This window comes from Elephas maximus, chromosome 10, assembly GCF_024166365.1.
Source record: "Elephas maximus indicus isolate mEleMax1 chromosome 10, mEleMax1 primary haplotype, whole genome shotgun sequence".
Taxonomy (NCBI): Eukaryota; Metazoa; Chordata; class Mammalia; order Proboscidea; family Elephantidae; genus Elephas; species Elephas maximus.
Genome location: NC_064828.1, coordinates 81,265,802 through 81,283,808, shown reverse-complemented (window position 1 = coordinate 81,283,808; position 18,007 = coordinate 81,265,802). Strand labels below are relative to the sequence as shown.

At 50.0% G+C, this 18,007-nt stretch overlaps 1 long non-coding RNA gene across 1 annotated transcript in view; it reads right to left on the bottom strand.

Annotated features, from left to right (window-relative positions):
• Positions 1-18,007, bottom strand: part of LOC126083890 (uncharacterized) — a 44,741-nt gene that overhangs the window by 4,935 nt on the left and 21,799 nt on the right. Inside the window, exon 2 of the long non-coding RNA XR_007518890.1 lies at positions 3,629-4,792. This is a non-coding gene — a long non-coding RNA (uncharacterized LOC126083890). The remainder of the gene's footprint in view (positions 1-3,628; positions 4,793-18,007) is intronic.

Below are 18,007 nucleotides of genomic sequence, written 5' to 3'. Positions count from 1 at the left end.
TAGAACTCTGCAGTGAAGCCGTCAGAGCCACGGCTTTTTTTTTGTTGGGAGTTTTTAAATTACGTTTTCAATCTGTTCTTTTGTTATGGGTTTACTTAGTTGTTCTACCTCTGCTTGTGTTAGTTTAGGTAGGTAGTGTGTTTCTAGAAATTCATCCATTTCTTCTAGGTTTTCAAATTTGTTATAGTACACATATTTTTTATTGTCTAATGGGAATGTTTATAAGGGGCCTGGTGGCACAGTGGTTAAGAGCTACAGTGTGCTACGCCTGCTAACACAAAAAAAGTCAGCAGTTCGAATCTACCCGCTGCTCCTTGGAAACCCTATGGGGCAGTTCTGCTCTGTCCTATAGGGTCGTTATGAGTCAGAATGTTTATAAAATGCATGTACAGTATTTTTAAGCTATCTGAAAAGTGTCTCCGTCCCTGGAAATCACACAATTTATGTTGGAATGGGTCAACATATTAGACGTGGCTGTTAGGGGGATTTTAAGACAAGAGAAATCAAAGCTGAATAGAAGGACCGAACAGTTGATCTCTCTTCTTGCTTCTGGGCCTGGCCAATGGTCGGTGCACCTTGTTGGAGAAGGTTATACTCACATCTCAGTCTTTTTGGAATCCTGCTTTTAGGGCAGTTTTTCAGTGGACTTCCTCCTAAGGCCAGCAGGTGGCACTTGTACTCTCTAAGGAGCCGCAAGTCTGTGAAACAGCTTAATATAGTAACCTGATGTTGCCCTGAACATATAATTTTCAAACCTCCTATCCTACCACAGGGAAAACCTCTGAGGATTTTCTTCTGGGAAGAGCAATTAGCCTAAGCTCTTAGGAGAAGAAATTGCATCGCCATGCTTGTCTGGGAAAGTAAAATATCCTCCCAAGAGTGAGGGTGGAGAGAAACCACCAAGGAGGTTGCAGGGGGAGGAAGAGGTGCTGAGGAGAGGATGGGAACTGCCCAACAGGGTTTAGGGCTTGGAGTGGAGAATGCCTTGAGGGACAGGGGGTCCCTCACCTGTGGACATCTGGGTTTAGGCTGGAGGGCAGTGGGTTGTTTTAGATGGAGAGACAGGGTGAGTGCAAGATTACTTTGGGAGGGTGAGGAAGGGGTATCTTGCCTGAGCTCTGCCCAGCCCCCTGGGGGCCTTGGAACACCTCCCCGCCCCCACCCCGCCCACCATCTACTGACAGTCACTAAATGCTAAGAGCATTAGAGACACAGCCAAGGGCGAATTATTCAGTTGGCAAGGTAAGCCCGGTGCTTACCTTGTTTACCAGATTGTCTGTAGTGAAATTGTCCACTACAGATTAGTAAGTAAGCACAAGTAGACCACGCTTACTTTGCTTACTGGGTCATTCACCCCTGTCAGGGACTGTAAATTTGAAAAGACGCTTTGCATCTGTAGGAAGGTGCTGTGGGGTTGGGAGAAGACAGATGCCAGCCATACCTAGGAGCAGAATCTTTGCTGTGGTGAAAACATGTGAAATTGTTCAGTAGAAATGACCTGGTAAGCAAAGTAAAGAAAAAAAAATTTTTTTTTTTTTTTTTCTTATCTTGCCTGTTGGGTAATCCTCCCCTGAACGCAGCTGTGACAAGTCAGGCCCAGCCTCTGTTGTCACAGAGCCCGTGGTCCAGGGTGGGAGTGCTGGCAACCCAGGGCTACGGGGGTTTGGCGAGGAGTGTTTGGTTGGGGATGGAGCCGTCTTTGGTGGTGTCTCCTCCCGGTCAGAGGCCATTAATGCTTTGCCTCTGTATCTCCAGGACAGCTGCTTTAGATGGGAGACATCCTGGGATGGGGAGACTAGAATGGAAGGAGCCATCTGGAAGCAAAGATGAGCTGAACCAGGGGGTGGGGCCTGGAGACACCCACACAGCAAGGGCAGAGAGCTGGTTTCTGGAGGCCCTGGAGAATGGAGCAAGGGGCTCAAGCTGGGGGGACACCAGAATGACAGCCCTGTGGGTGCGCGGAGTCAGACATATAGCTGCAGTTACAGAAGAGGCTGGAGGTCCCTTGGCCATGGTGGTGTGTCCTGCTTCAGAGGCTCTGCTTTGGATAAGGCCTTGATTTTGGGGGGAGAGAGAGGGAGAATTCTAGAGAATTCAGAGGAAGTTCCAGAGAATTATCCCATCCTTTCTCTCAAGGCCACTGGGCAGTATAATCTCAGTGGAAAGAAAAAAAACAACAAAACCGCAAATGTGTAAATGCATACACACACACATACACACACACGAACACATAGGATACCCAAAAGGCTGTCGGTAATTGAAGCCAAGGAAAGCGCCCAGCTGGCCAAGGCTATGTGACCTTGGGCAAATACTTAACCACTCTATACCTCAGTTCCTTCATCTGTAAAATGGGAACAATATTATTATCTACCTCATAAGACTGTTCAGAGGATTAAACACAGTAACACTTGTAAAGTGTGTAGCATAGTCCCTGGCACTTAGTAAATCTCACAAATGACTATTTCTGTTATTATAACAATAATAATTATTATTAGCTGTCATCTGCTGGAAGAGGAGGGATAAGAAAATGTAGAATTTGAGTCTGCACAGAGCGGGTGGGTGCTTGGAATGGGTAAGGCAATCCAAGCTGGAGAGGGGAGAAACAGTGTGAGCAAAGGTGGAGAGGCAGGAAGGTACATCCTAAGTCCTTGCTACTCAAAGTGTGGTCCAATGACCAGCAGCATCAGCATCACCTGAGAGTTTGTTAGAAATGCAGAATCTCGGGCCCCAACCCAAACCTGGCGCCTAGAATCTGCATCTTGTCAAGCCCTGCAGATTTGTTTACATGTTACAGTTTGAGAAGGCAAGTGGGAGTGGCAGTAAGAAAGCTGGAGAGACAGGTTGGGGCCAATCAGTATCCACCCATTGTGTTGAGTAGAATCGACTCCTAGTGACCCTACAGGACAGGGTAGAACTGCCCCATAGGCTTTCCAAGGCTATAATCTTCACAGAAGCAGACTGCCACATCTTTCTCCTGTGGAGCAGCTGGTGGGTTCGAGCCAGCAACTTTCTGGTTAGCAGCCAAGCACTTAACCACTGTACCACCAGGGCCCCTTCCCATCAGTACACTCCCCCCTAAATACTTCCACATGCATGTTGTCAACTATACATACATCTATACCTGTTGGTATTCAGTTGATTCCATCTCATGGCAACCCATGTGTTTCAGAGTAGAACTGCACCCCGTGGGGTTTCCACGGCTTTCAGAAGCAGACCACCAGGCCTTTCTTCCAAGGTATCTCTGCGTGGTTCGAACTGCCAACCTTTTGGGTAGTAGCCGAGTGGGTAACCGTTTGCACCACCCAGGGACTTCATGTTATTAACTAGGGCTCAATATTTGTTTACAGTTTTTTTCCTTTGAGGTAAAGCTTTTATACAAAGAAATGTACATATCAACCGTATCTTTAGGTTTTGACAAATGCGTATACCAACTTCAGTCAAGACCCAAAACATTACCAGCAACCCAGAAAATTCCCTCCTGTCTCTTCCCAACCAACCCCTGCTCTAGCCCCCAGAGGGAGCCACTGCCCTTTTTCCCACCATAGATTATTTTGTCAGTCTTAGAAAAAAAAAAAAAAAAAAATTTTTTTTTTTTAGGTCATATTAATGTAACACTTCTTCCACTTACCATGTTTCTGAGACTCACCCCTGCCATTGTGTGAATCAGTAATTTGTTCCCTTTTGTTGCTGAGTCGTATTCCATTGTATAGGCACACTACATTGTTTATTCTTGGGGCTGTTACCAATTTTCCGTTGTTATGAATAATATTCTATGAATGTTGCTGTATAGGTCTTTTTGTGAACATATGTCTTCATTTCTCTTGGGTAAATAAATACTGGAAGTGGAATTGCTAGGTCATAAGGTAGGTGTATGTTTAGTCTTACAAGAAACCGCTAGACCATTTCCGGAGTGGTTGTACCATTTTACACCATGTATGAAAGTTCCAGCTAACGTCCTCATTAGCATTTGTTTTTGTCAGGCTTTTTAATTTTAGCCATTCTGGTGGGTGTATGAAGGTATTGCATTGTGGTTTTATTTTGCACTTCCCTAATAATGACGCCGATCATCTTTTCATGTGCTTATTGACCATTTATACATCTTCTTTTGAGAAGTATCTGTTTAAATCTTTTGCCCATTTTTTAATTGGGTTGTCTTTCTTTTTTTTAATTGTAGGACTTATTTCTATATCCTGGATACCAATTGCTTGCCAGATATGTTTTGTTGATACTTTCTGTGAGTGGATTTTTACAGGGACCTCAGGTGTCAGGTTTAGCCCCAGGTAGGGCTCATGTAGGTGCAGGATTGGAAGCTATGTGGACTGCTGGCTTTGGGGTTACATGCTGTATGGGGACAAGGTCCCCTCTCTCACAGGGCTGGTGTGAAGCTCAACTGAAATAATGTAAAATTTGTGTAGTGAAGTAACCTATGTTTATCAGCGATCCTTTTTATGATGGAGGGGAGGAACGGCCATTTCCCTGCCTTCTGCCCAACAATTCAGTCTCTCTTGGGGAAAGGAGACAAGAAATGGCTTCTCTTGGTAAGATCTGGAGCCCTGGTGGTGCAGTGCTTACAGCCCTTGGCTGCTAACCAAATGGTCAGTGGCTGGAACTCACCAGGTGCTCAGCGGGAGAAAGGTGTGGCAGTCTGCTTTGATAAAGATTTACAGCCTTGGAAGCCCTATGAGGCAGTTCTACTCTGTCCTATAGGGTAGATATACGTCAAAATGGACTCCATGGCGATGGGTTTCGTTTTTCTTTTTTTGTTAAGCTTTGAGCAGCTATAGTGAGGTGCCTAAAAAAAAAAAAAAAAAGACAGAAAGAAAAGAAAATCAGGGGTTTGGAATCACACCTGGGTTCAAAGCCAAGTTCTGCCGATTACTATCTGTTGAGCAAGCCCCCGTTTCATTTGTAAACTGGAAATAACACTTAAAAAAAAATTTTTTTTTTTTTTAATACTTCACAGGGTCATTGTGAGGGTTAAAAGAATTCCCACTCTTGATATTGTCATTCTTAATAGCGGAACGCTAGGCTAACAGGGCTGCACATGTTGTTGGGTGATGCTCACGATGACCTTTGAGGTAACTTGTATCACTTTCGCTTGCTTGAGGAAATGGAGGGTTAGTTATAAAGTATTCCCGGAGCCTGTAGGAGGCTGCGGTTGTGGCGGTGCTCCTCCGAGCCTCGTCTCTGTGAGCAGCGGGGCTCCAGGCAGCCTGAGCCAAGAGGGGCCACTAGAGGGCGCCTGACACCTCCCCCCCGACCCCTGCCCCCGGGGCCTGTGCTGAGACGGGAAGGTTCTCAGTGTCAAACACCTGCCCAACCACGGTTGCTGCCGACCTCTGTGGCATTTCCCAGGATGGATGTAGTCTTCACAAGGCCCCCATTTGGGATAGAGGACTCACAAGCTCACTCAGTTTGTTAAAGAGCAGGGTGGTGAGAACTTGGTGACTGCAGTGTTTGGAAGGCATTGGGCAGGCGGGACAGGCGGTCACAGCAAGGGCCCTGGGGGCAGTCAGCCTTGGAGTCCTGGCCCTGCCCCTTCTTCTGGGCACCTTGCGGTTTCTTCTTCCACTTTTCTTGCTTGGCTAACAGAGCTGAGGCATCTCCCCATCCACAGGCTCCCAGGACCCTGCACATAAACGGGAGGGAGGGCAGTGCTGGTCTGTCCTCAACCTTAATGTTTTCTTCCGGGCAGGCAGCTCATCAGGGCTCTTGTACAGGTGGTAGGAAACCAAGCTGTCGAGCAGTTTTCTGTGCATCCTGTCCCGGGGCGGGGCTCACACTCTGTGACCTGCCATCCCCCTAGCCCATTGGGGATGGAGGATAACAACTCCCAACTGGAGAGGGCCTGTTCCCACCCTACCAGGCTTCCTCTGTCCCAAAGTTGAGCAGCATATGGGACTTGTTCTTCAGAGCAACGCTGGCCAGCACCCACCCCTTGCTTGCTTCAGTCTCCCCCTGAGAGGAGGCTGGGGGCGGGTGAGTCCCTCTGAGGGTCCTTTAACTCAAGGAATTGCCCTTAACTTGGTCCGGTTACTTTCCCTTTGGGCCACAGTGTCCACCATGAAAGGTGTGAAGGGTGGGGTCACAGGCCCCTAAGCACCCCTCCCTCTTGCTCTAAGATGCTAAGAACTGCAAACTAGAGCAACAGACTCCTCCCCTCCCCCCCCCTTTCTGCCATGTTATCCCCAGTGCAGCATCCAGGCCAGCTTGCCCTACCCCCTAGTCCTGAGCCCTGGCCGTGGCAGTTACCCCTTGGTAAGCCAATTCCACACCACCTCAAACCCACCCCTTTAGGCAAACAGGGCTTGGGCACTGACCCCTGGGGCCCTTGGGCCAGTGTGCAGGAGTGTCGTCCCCCCCAGGCCTACCTGACCTCACAGGGTAGTGGTGAGGGCCTCTTGGCCACCTACTCCCACCTCCAACTTGGGCAGAGCCAATGGGTCCCTTCCTCCTCTTTTCCTCCCAGGAGGCGTGGGCAGGTCGATACCTGGCCCAGTTTCCTCTGAAGCAGTGAGCTTCTAATGGCCTGTCGATGATTGGCCAGGCCTGGCCTGTTACTTGGTCATGGAGAATGCATGTGTCTGGCAGCCAAGAGCCCTGGGGCCTCCAGAGGCCCCTGTCCTAGAGGCTTCCGTTCCAGGGAGGGAGACCTGGGGGGCAGTCTTCATAAGCGCCAGCACCCCAAGGGGCTGGTCACATTCTTTCCTCCTTCCTAGAGATGGTGCTGACAGAACAGCAATTCCTTCTTTCTCCAGCTGGGCCCTTTAATGACCCTACCATTCGTCCACTCTTCCACTCACTCACTCATTCGTTCACTCACTAACTCACTCATTCGTTCACTCACTAACTCACTCATTCACATGTCCACTCACTTGATCGCATGTCCACTCATTCACTAGTCCATTCACTTGTTCCGGTGTCCACTCACTGATTCGCTTGCCCATTCATTCATGTGTCCATTCATTCATTCTCGTATCCACTCACTCACTTGTTCCCCACATCCACTCACTGGTCCACTCACTCATCCACCTGGGGGTTGTAGGGCAAGTGGTTGCGCTTTTCCACTTACTTATCCACTCACTCGTCCACTCATTCCCTTGTCCATTCACTCACTCATCCAGTGAATGTCTAGATGTCTGGGGTGCCAGTCCTGGGGCTGGGCATAGCCAGGGAGAAGCTCTACATGGTCGTCGAGGTCAAAGCCTTTGGAGTTAGAGGGATGAGCTGAGAATCCTGACTGTACTGTGTCTTAGCCATGGAACTATGGGCAAATTTCTCAAATCTCTCTGATCCTCAGTTTCCTCATCTACAAAATGGGGACCCTGATGTATCTCCCTCACAGAGTGTTGGTAAAGATTGGCTGCGGGTTTAATGCATATGAAGTGCTTTAACAAAGCCCAGAGTCAGAGCCCAGGAAATGGAGCTGTGGTTGCTCGGCCTCTTGGTGGCCATGTCCTGGCCGTGGGGACTGCGTTTGGCCTGTTTCCTCATGGCCACTGACCCTGAGCTGCCCCCGGTAAAGGCGGGGGCTCATATCTGCCTCTAGGCTAGGCTATGTGCCCTGGGCAGGTGGCCCCCACACTGACCCCTGAAATGGAGGCCCATAATCACCAACCTTCCCACGCACCCTTCCTACCGCCTTCTTGCCCACAGGGAACTCTGGGGTTGAGTCAGGTCAGCCAAGACACCTGGAAGATCAAGCTCTCTCCCTCCCCTTTGCTGCCAAGTTCTCCACCCCAGGTGGGGGTTGAAGACAGGCCTATAGCATCTGATCCGTTGAAAGCCATTTCCCCTCCCCTCTGAGGCCTAGATGTGGCCAGAACCCAGTCAGCCCCTACTTCATTCCCTTCTTTCCACAAGTCTAGCCCACCTGCCTTGGCCCCAAGGTGGACTGTTCCTCCCAGCTGGTCTGGGAGTTCCCTCGGGGCAGGAGCTACTTCCTGATTGCAGAAGGGCTGGGTGAGCTGGAGGGGCCAGCTGGAACAGGGGAGGGAGCCAGGGGCTCGGGCATGGCTGGGGTGGCGGCTGTGGTGTGGGCTAGGGTATTTCCTCCCTCACCTCCAGCCAGGCAGCCTGGCCACGAGGCTAGGCAGTTCATAGCGGTGGTGTGGGCTCCTTTAGGAGGAGAGTTTAGCCTTGTAGGGGGAGAGCTGTAGACTGTGGGTGTGGACTTTGGAGTGGTCAGACCAATACATGCAAATTCTCCATGTGCATGCTGTATGACCTTGGGCAAGTCACTTTAAAATCCTGGTGGTTAAGAAATGCATGTGACATGCTCAGAGTGTTTGGAACCTAGGAAGTACAAGGGCTGCTGCTGTGATCAATGGCAGTAGATTGGCCTGGCTAAGTCCCCTCAGCCTGTTAGAGGCTTATTATCTTGCCTATTGGATAATCTGCCCCTGTTTGAACCCAGGAGGGCTGCAGCTTGGGCTTGGTCAGTGGCTGGAATTCCCCTGAGGAGGCTGAGCCTGACGCTCTCATGGCCTCCTCTTCAGCCATGCTCTGTCCTTGCCTGGAACAGGGTCACTGGGAGGCCACTCGCCCATGCCTGTGAGCCTGTGCTGAACAGCAAACCTCAGAAGAAGTTGGGTCACAGCTGGGAGAGCCAGCACCCGCCCCTGGCGGCAGCTCTTCTCCTGGGGCAAACCGCAGTGCCAGGATGGGCCAGCTGAGGAGCAGGCTGTCCCTGGCCATGTTTCTACAGTGTGGACTCAGATCTGGGGTCAAATCCCCACTCTGCCACAGACTAGCTGTGACCTTTGGGTACTGCTTAATTGCCCTGAGTCTGTTTTCTCATTTGTAAAATGAGGGTGCTTACATACAGTGGGGTGTCCCTGGGTGGTGCAAATGGTTAAGCACTTGCCTAGTAACCGAACGTTTTGAATCCACCGAGAGGTGCCTCAGAAGAAAGGCCTGGTGATGTGCTTCCGAAAGATCACAACCATTGAAAACCCTAGAGGGCAGTTCTACTCTGACATACATGGGGTCGCCATGAGTTGGACTGACTTAACGGCAATTGGTACATACAGTGGAATCTTCTTCAGTTATAAATAGAGATGAAATACTGACACCTGCTACACTGGAAAACATGCTCTGTGAAAGAAGCCAGACACAGAAGTTCTGGATATACGAACGATCCAGAATAGGCAAATCCATGGAGACAGACAGTAGACTGGTGGTTGCAGGGGCTGGGGGTGGGGTGGGGTGGGAAGCGGGGAGCCACTGAGTAACGGGCACGGGTTTCCTCTAGGGGTGATGGAAACATTTTCAAACTAGATAGAGGTTGGTCGCACAACATTGTGAATGTACTAAATGCCACTGAATTGTTCACTTTAAAATGGTTCATTTTAAGCTAGGTGAATCTCAGTAAGAGAAAACGGGATCTCAAAGAGATGCCAGGCCTGAAGCGCTAGCTCAGTGTGGGATGCTGCTGAAAGCCAGCGAGTGGAAGCTGTTAGTATGGCGACTATGTCCGTTCCTTCCCCGCTGGCTCCAAACGGTGCAGGGGCCAGAGGGAGATGAGGGCAGGTGGTTTAGGTCAGACCCACGCCCTTAGCCAGACACAGAGGGGCCCTCCGTGGCTGTGTCACCAGCTGAGGGTCAAGATTCCTCTGATTCGGTATGCAACTTTGGGCTGGTCCTTCAACCTTGGTTGGTTTCTTAATCTGCCACATACCTGCCTCTGCCTGCCCGGGCCCCCTGCTCTTCTCCCTTCTCAGGGGTGTTGTGAGGAGAGGCAAAGTGTGTGTGACCCCTGCATCCGACACATCACTCCCACTGCTCTCCCTGTACCCGTTTCTTCATTGCACAGGTGTCTCTTGGGTCATGTGATTATTGTCTGATTACTGTCTGTTTTCCACACAGACTATAAGCAAATATTTATCTGTTTTGTTCACAACTGTATTTCCAGTATCTAGTGCCTGGCACATAGTAGGTGTTCAATAACTATTTGTGGAATGAAGAGATGCACGAATCCTCATTATTTACATAGAGGGCTTATTGGCTCCTGCCTGGAGTAAATGCTGTCAGTTAATAGCTGTGAGGTCAGCGCTATCATTATCCACATTTTACAGATGAGGAAGGTGAGGTTCTGGGACATGGGATGGCCATAGTGGATTTTGACCTGGCTGTCTAGCACCAGAGCCCTTCCTCTGGCCCACCCAAGCCTAGGCTGCCTCCTGACCTTGGAGTTCCTGGTCTGGTAGGCAGCTTAGGGCCTGGGACAAACTCACTTCTACCCCCTCAGTCACTTAGCCTGTCCCACTCCCAGAACCTCTGCAGCTGCTGGCCCCACACCCACCTCCTGGAGCCTTTTTCTCAGGCTTGCAGCCACCCAAGCCCAGCTCCCTTCCCTGAGAACCTCCGTCATAAAGAAGGTGAGGCTCTGGTCTGGCCTGTCTCTCTGCCCTCGGGCCTTACTCACCCAAAAGAACCTTGGTTATAAATATGGGGGTCATGCCTAGCGCTCATATTAAGCACCTTTCATCTGGGGAGCTCCTGGCTGCTGGGAGGCTAATTAGCTGCTTTCTGAGAAGAGTAAGAGCTGACGTCCCTGGCTAACTAGGCATGGGGCTGGCCCTCCTAGGGAGAAGTAGGTGGACCGTTACTGAAGGCCACCCACCCTCCACATTTCTTTTTGCCACAGGGCCTGCTCCCCTGGGTCCTTTCTCTCTGGCTAAAAATGAAAGCCACTGTTTATTGTGTGCTTACTATGTGCCAGGGACTTGCTAAGCCCCTCCTGTGTGTGAAATATCATCATGTGTGTAAAGCACTGGGGGCTGTTGTGAAACAACCATGGCTTCCATGACAGAGTCTTTACTACTTGCCGGCCTCTGGTGTGTGATCACATGCAATGAATGGAAAGCCCTCAGTGCAGTGCCTAGCATGGAATAAGCACTTGATAAGTGATAGCTATTGTTACTAATCTTCAGAATAATCCAATGAGGTAGGTGGTGGTTGTTGTTAGAGGCCGTGGACCCAATTCCGACTCATAGTGACCCCATATGACAGAGTAGAACAGCCCCATAGGGTTTTCTTGGCTATTATCTTTATGCAAGCAGATTGCCAGGTCTTTTCTCCTGCGAAGCAGCTGGTGATTTTAAACTGCTGACCTTTTGGTTAAAAGCTGAGCGTTTAACCATTGTGCCACCAGGGCTCATGATGAGGTAGGTAGGTACTACATTATCCCTATTTCGCAGGTACGGAAACTGAGGCCTGGGGAGGTTAAGCCTCTTGCTGGAGGTCCGAGTAAGTCAGGAGCAGAGGCAGTGTTCTCATCCATCCCTCCAACAGCGGGCTGGTGGGCTAGGCTTGGACTGAAGAGTCTCAGAGACCATCTAATGCAAATCATTTTGCTTCCCATTTTTCAAATGAGAAAATCGGAGAGGGAGGTGACTGCACAAGGTGACTGGACTGACAGGAAGATGCCTCCTCAAAACGTGAGGACAAAGAGGCAGTGGAGACCTGCAGGGGCTCACCCACCCCTCCATCAAGTTGGCTCAATACAAGCAACAAGCATCTTCACGATAGGATTCTTGGTTTTCAGTTGCCAGCCTGGCCCACCCCTAAGGAGCTGCCCAGGGACATCTGGGTACGGTGTAGGCATGTGCAACAGGTCGGGGGCTAAAACTGGGGGCAGCCCCATCAAGAGAACACGAGCCCCTGTGGGCTGAGCCCAGGGCAGGCCTCACCCTTTGTGGTACTCTTGACACGTCCCCATAATGGCCCCGGTCCAGAGCACACACACACACAAAAACCCAAATTGGTTGCCACTGAGTTGATTCCAACTCATAGTGACCCTGTGTGATTCAGAGTAGAACTGTGCTCCATAGGGTTTTCAAGGTTGTGACCTTTTGGAAGCAGATGTCAGGACTGCCTTCTTCTGAGGTGCCTATGGGTGTGTTCAAACCAACCGCTAACAGTTTGGTTAGGAGCCGAGTGCTTAACCATTTGCGCCACACAGGGACTCCACAGAAGGTGCTTAAAAATGCCCATTGGAGAAATCTCTGTATCCTGGACACACGGTAGGGAGGAGATGAGACACTGAGTGGACTGACAGGTGGATGATACACCATGTCATCTCACTACTACTTAGCAAACCTGATCCATCCGATGTGACCCTCATCTGAGCCTTGAGGATGGAGCCTATGGAAAACCAGTTTAGATTGTGAGCACTTGGCTGGAGTGAAGGTGGGACGTTCATTCTTGGGTACTGAGAGGTATGGCCATCTCAGTATCCAGAGCGTCTCCTCCCTCTGAATGGTGCCCCTTCAGAAAAGACAGGTCTCTGTGTACCAGAAAGCATGGACCCATGGGGTTCCCACTGAGCTCCAGCCACCAAGGCTCCTCCCCACGCAGGCTCTGCATCTACATCTTCACATGTGCTCTCCCCGTGGCCTTCAACACCTTCTCCCCATCCTCCCTAGGACTGCCTCCCTCTTCTCTTGGCCTCCATTTATGGGTTTCCTGACAGAGACCTTCCATAGCCTCCCCACCCCAAATCTAAATTAGTTTCACACCAAGCATCTTAGGCTTTTCCTTCATAGGAATCTGAAGTTTTTTTCAAATGGAATCTTGTATTTACAGGTAGTTCCCGACTTATGACGTATTCGGGTTCTAACAAACTACTCTTACGACCATCGTTTTTTTTGGTACATCTTATTGTTAGTAATATGTACTACATACAATGTTGCATATTGTAACTTGCTGATGTTATAATCCAGGTGATCCAAAACCTTCCACAAGCGGAGTTATTATCACAACTGACAAAATGCCAAGTTGTCCAACTCTTCTTCATTGTTGGAGTAAATTTTTATGATTTGTGCCTTTTTCATGTATGTATGTATTAAAATGGAGCCCTGGTGGCATAGTGGTTAAGAGCTCAGCTGCTAACCAAGTCAGCAGTTTGAACCACCAGCCACTCCTTGGAAACCCTATGGGGCAGTTCTACTCTGTCCTATAGGGTCGGTATGAGTTGGAACCGACTCAATGGCACTGAACAACAACAACAATGTATTAAAATATGTCTGTAAGTTTATATGTAATGTTTCCAACCACCAAAGACTAAAAAAGATCAGATTTATAAAGATACTGAAAATAAAAAGCAATAATAATGAGAACTAAAAAAAGAAGAGGTATTCTATTTACTTCAGAACCAATTTACCATGGAGTCATTGGAATGGAGCCCCATGGTAAAGTATTTATGAGACTATTTGCTTAAACAAGTCTGTTTCCTGTTAGACTCTAAGCTCCACTAAGGCGTAAACTTTGTTGTGATCACTCTTGTCCCCAGTGCCTAGCAGGACGCAGTACATATGGAATGAGTGACTGACAGAATTAGTGAACAGTGGTTCTCCAAATGTGGTCCCAGGACCAGAGGCCAGTAGCATCAGCATCACCTGGCAAGTTGATAGAAATGCGCATTCTCTGGCCTCCACCTCATGCCTACCAATCAGAGGCTTTCGGGGTGGGGCCCAGCAACCTGGGCTAGAACAAGCCATCCAGGGGTTCTACTGCACAATAAAGTTTGAGAACCACTGAACAACGCAAACTGTCTGCTGCTCAGCGTCGCTATGACAAAGGGCAGGCTTGGCGGATTATAAGACCTCGGGATGAGCAAAACCACTCCTTCAAACGCAGCAAAGGCAGCCCTTTAACTAGGGGTGGGCAGAGTGTAGGGACACTGGGCTTCCACCCCAGGCCCCCAAGCTGGGCCCATGCATGCTGTTTGGCGTCCTGGCCACTGGAGGGCAGTGTGGCCACGTCTATCTCACCCGCCTCGGAAGGCTGCGCGGCGGGAGCAGAACTCGGAGTCTGGCTCGGGAAGACTAGCTGGGGCAGCTTCAGCCAGGAGGAAAGAAACAGAAAGGGATCTTGTCCCAGACTTGCAGTGTCCTTATCACCAGCCTCGGCTCACCGGGCCCCAGACATTCTTAGAAACTAAAGGGCCCCGAGTTGATGGGGATCGCTCGTCGTCTTCTCTCCGGTGGGCCTTGGGGTTGTCTCCCTGCTCCAAGGCCCGGGATGGCCTTCGGCCGGGAAGGTCCGCGAGCCTCCGGGGAACTACAGGACGCTCAGGGGAGGAGATACTGTTTGGCCGACGTGGGCAGCGCGCCAGAGGGCGGCGGAACCTTGACTGCTTCCCCAGAGGCAAAGGGCGAGCCTCCCGGGCGCTCCCCTCCGAAGTGCAAAACAAGTCGGCCATCTTGGCCGGGGCTGGTTTAACCCTCCCCGCCCCGGCTCAGGCCGCTGGGGCCGCGGCGCAGCGTCCCTTCCCTCAGGCAGCAGCGCGACACTTGCAGCTCTGGCCTTGTCAGAAATCTGACCAAGAAGCTCTGGCTGTGGGCCGGTTTAGGGTTTGGAAACTGAAATGCCATGGGACTGACGAGGAATTTCTAAGAACTTCATGAAAGCCTTAGACCCTGGCAGCTTCCCCGGGGGTTTTTGGAAATCCCTACCCATTAGCCATTACCAGGGTGGGGCCGGACCTTTTGTAAGTGAATTGGATTTGTTCCACTCAACTTCTTTCTTTTTGCCCCATATTCAACGAGCATCAAGTCAGAGGGAGTTAGAAGTAGGTCGTAGTGGTCATCAAGTGCTTGTGGGCAGCTGAGTGTCAGGGTCCAGGACAAGGTGAGTTACCAAATTTATTGGTCTCAGCATAAAGGGAGCTCCTTCACAGGTCACACCAATCTCCAAACCATGGGTCAAGGACTGCCAGCCTGGAGCAGAATCTAAGTGGCTGACCCATTCAGTCCTCTCTCTACCTTGAGGACTTTAAATGCTATTTTGAGTGCAGTTCCTTGAGCCACAAGCCCCGTCATTGCTGTTACTTTACACCTTGCCTACTTCACACTTCGATGCTGTCTCTCATTTGGGTACTTTTCAGCAGCAGGCTGTTCCTTCTTTTTAGAGTATCTTTTTTTTTTAATACTATAAGTTCTTCAAGGTCCAGTTTAAATATCAGGTCTACCAGTCAGCCTTCCTCAATTTCCCCTCTTTATTTCCAGCATAATCCTGCTCATCTCTAGCACCATTAACCTCTGCGGTAGCACTCCTATTTTTCTTCCGATCTTTATCTGTTCCGGCATCCTCTCCACTGAACTGTGAGCACTGTGAGGGTACGGGCCAGGTGTTATGGGTCTTTGTGTCCCCGTGATGACACTTCACACATGTAGGTCATTCAGAAAGGGTTGTTGAATGAGAACCATAAAGTTATTGAATGGTATCTGGGTTTTGGTGTTGGAAATAAAGTTCCCAAATGTTTTGAACCTTGGGCAAGGAAATGTGTAATGGTGTTTTCTTCAGTACGGTAATGGAATACTTTTGTGTGTTTAATTGCTTTAAGTTATTTTTAGTGGACATGTACAGGTTGCGGGGGGGGCGGGGGGCTGTGGGTCTAAGCCTGGCCAAGAAGACACTAACCACTGAACCCTGAGTTCGTTTCCCCTCTGTGACCTTGGGGCCTGAGTCTGTGAAATGGGTCTGCAGTCAGTAGGTCAGGCCCCAAGGACCAGCCAAGGAAGGCCTAAGCGCCTTCCTTGGCTGGTCTGTATCTCTTGACTGCTCTCTGGTTAGGCCTGAGATCTCAGCGGGGGGCAAAAAAGAAAGTGCCTTGAGAATCTTGGAGAAAGCTAAAGGCAATGGAGGAATCCTTTCTTTTTCCTTTTAAAAGAAAAACCAAAAGCTCCCCATGAAGGACTGAAGGACTCCAGAAAACCCCTTTCATGCCTCACCTGCAGATGATTTGCTGAATGCTCATTAAGGGGAAAACAAAGAGGTGGTTTTGTTTATTTATTTAAGAGGAAAAATAAATGAGCTGTGACAAAACAATTTGAAACCAGGGCCCTCCGAGACCTGGGCTTTCACTTCCTTGATGGGAAGTAAAACAGAGAATCGAATCCCCCTCCAAATAAAAATGAAGTTAATAATCAGACAGCCAGAGCCCAGGCCACATCCTGTGTCAGCTCCCTCCCTCCCTAGGCTCACTGTTTATAACTGCTGAGCTGCCCTCCCTGAGTCCAGAGTGGGCTTAACCCTTTCCTCCCCGTGTCCTGCTCTGAGGATGGCAGGCTCCTCACATCCTCTGGCACTGCTGGCCTCTGCAAGGGTGGCTCTTCCCAGGCATGCCCGTGTGGGCCTGTCCCCCTCAGGGCAGCCAGCCTGCTTCTCAGCCTGTGGCTGATGTGCTTAATAAGCCCAGCTTGGATTCACGTGAAGTCCCCTGCTTGCTCTGCACAGAACCCAAAGGGGGGCACAGGAGGGCTGTACCCAGCTTCCCCTTCCCTTTCTGCTGATTCACGGGAAAACTAGGCTAACCAATCCCACCCCAGACTTGGGGCTCCATGCAGCCTCCATAGCCTGGTGGTCTCCAGGAGGTGCATTCTGACGGAGGAAGCACAAGGAAGCACAAAGCTTTGGGGCTTGGACCTGTGCTGAGAAGTACTCTTGCCTGTCTCTGAGTTGCTTTCAGCGAAAACTAGGTTTTCTTGAAATGCCTCCCCATGTTGTAGAGTGTATATTTCTTCCAGAATGCCATGGGATCAGTAGTAGCTCATACCCATTGGGTTGTGGAGTAACCCTTTCTAATATTTGTTGAGGGTTTTCTATGTGTCAGACACTGTTCTAAGCAACAACTCTAACAACTCTGCCTGTAGAGATATTGTTATCCTCATTTTACAGATGAGGAAATGGAGGCAATCGGTGTTAAGTAACTTGCCCAATGTTACAGAACTAGTAAACAGCTGAGCTGGGGTTTGAACTCAGGCATTCTGGTTCCAAAGCCTGTCTCTTAGCCCCTGCACTCAAGGTCTCATAGCCAGAGATTACTCTCCTCTCTGGGGGAGTGGAGCTGGAGGGGGGACTTTCAAAGAGCAGCCCAGTGGTTTAGAATAATCCCATGAATGCACTTCAAAGGTCCTGAAGTCCAAGGACTTCTTGAGAATGTTTGAGCTCTGAGCTGGCTCTCCTCCCTCCTTTCTGATTTTTCCTAGGGAAGAAGGCACAGAGAGCAGGCCATGAGACCAGGCGGAGAGGTCTGGCCCTTCTGTCATATCTTCTCCCAGAGATGTGGACAGTGGTGTCAAGGACAGACTGGGAGGTGGAGCAAGGTTGTTGTTGTAGTTAGCTGCCAGCAAGTGGGCCCCTGACTCATGGTGACCCCATGCACAAGGGAACAAGACGCTGTCTGACCCTGAGCCATCCCCATGACCACAAGCCTCCACTGACAGACGAGTGATGGCTATGCATGAAGTACACTGACCAGGAAATGAATCCTATATGGAAAGTGAAAACCCTGCCACTGAACCATCAACGCCCCTAGAGCAAGGTTACCCAGTGCCTCGACCCTACATGGCACAAATCCTTTCATTTGATTGGTAGGAGGACTCAGAACAAGAACCCAAAGCCTTGGTGTGACCACTGTCTCAGCGGTCTGGACTACCTTCTGCTTAAGTCCCCTAGTGTCTTCAAAGCTTGTTGCCTGTGGAGTCCTCACCTGAAGTCACAAACATAGTCTTCTAGCTGAACCTTGTTTCGCAGGAAGTCACTCATCCAACTGCCTGGGGCAAGTGGTAAGGACTTATGAACTGGTTGTGTAGGCTTCCTGCTTATTCTGAGAGTCCTTCCTCTGCATCCATGGCTACTTCAACTTGTTCTTGGAAGTGTTTCTGTTGCCAGGTCACCTTGCCCAGTCATTTGTCATGTCCCACTGCAGTGTGGTGTTGTGCTGCCCCCTGGTGTCTGGAGGTCTCCATGGAATATTGAAACTGCTGAGCAGGTGCAGGGTCAAGAAGCTCCCTGTGGGGAGGTTTTGCAGCACACAGGGCCTCCTGTCTGTCTAGTGTACCCTGCACCCTGTGCCCCATCTTTGGGAACCACCTGATCTGCTGCAGGTCTGCTTTCCCAGGAAGCAGCTCATCATTCAAAGCCAGGCCCAGAATGTTCAGTGTCCTATTCCTCTTTCTTTAAAGCTCATTTTCAACTACAGAGAAAGCTGTGGGGTTTC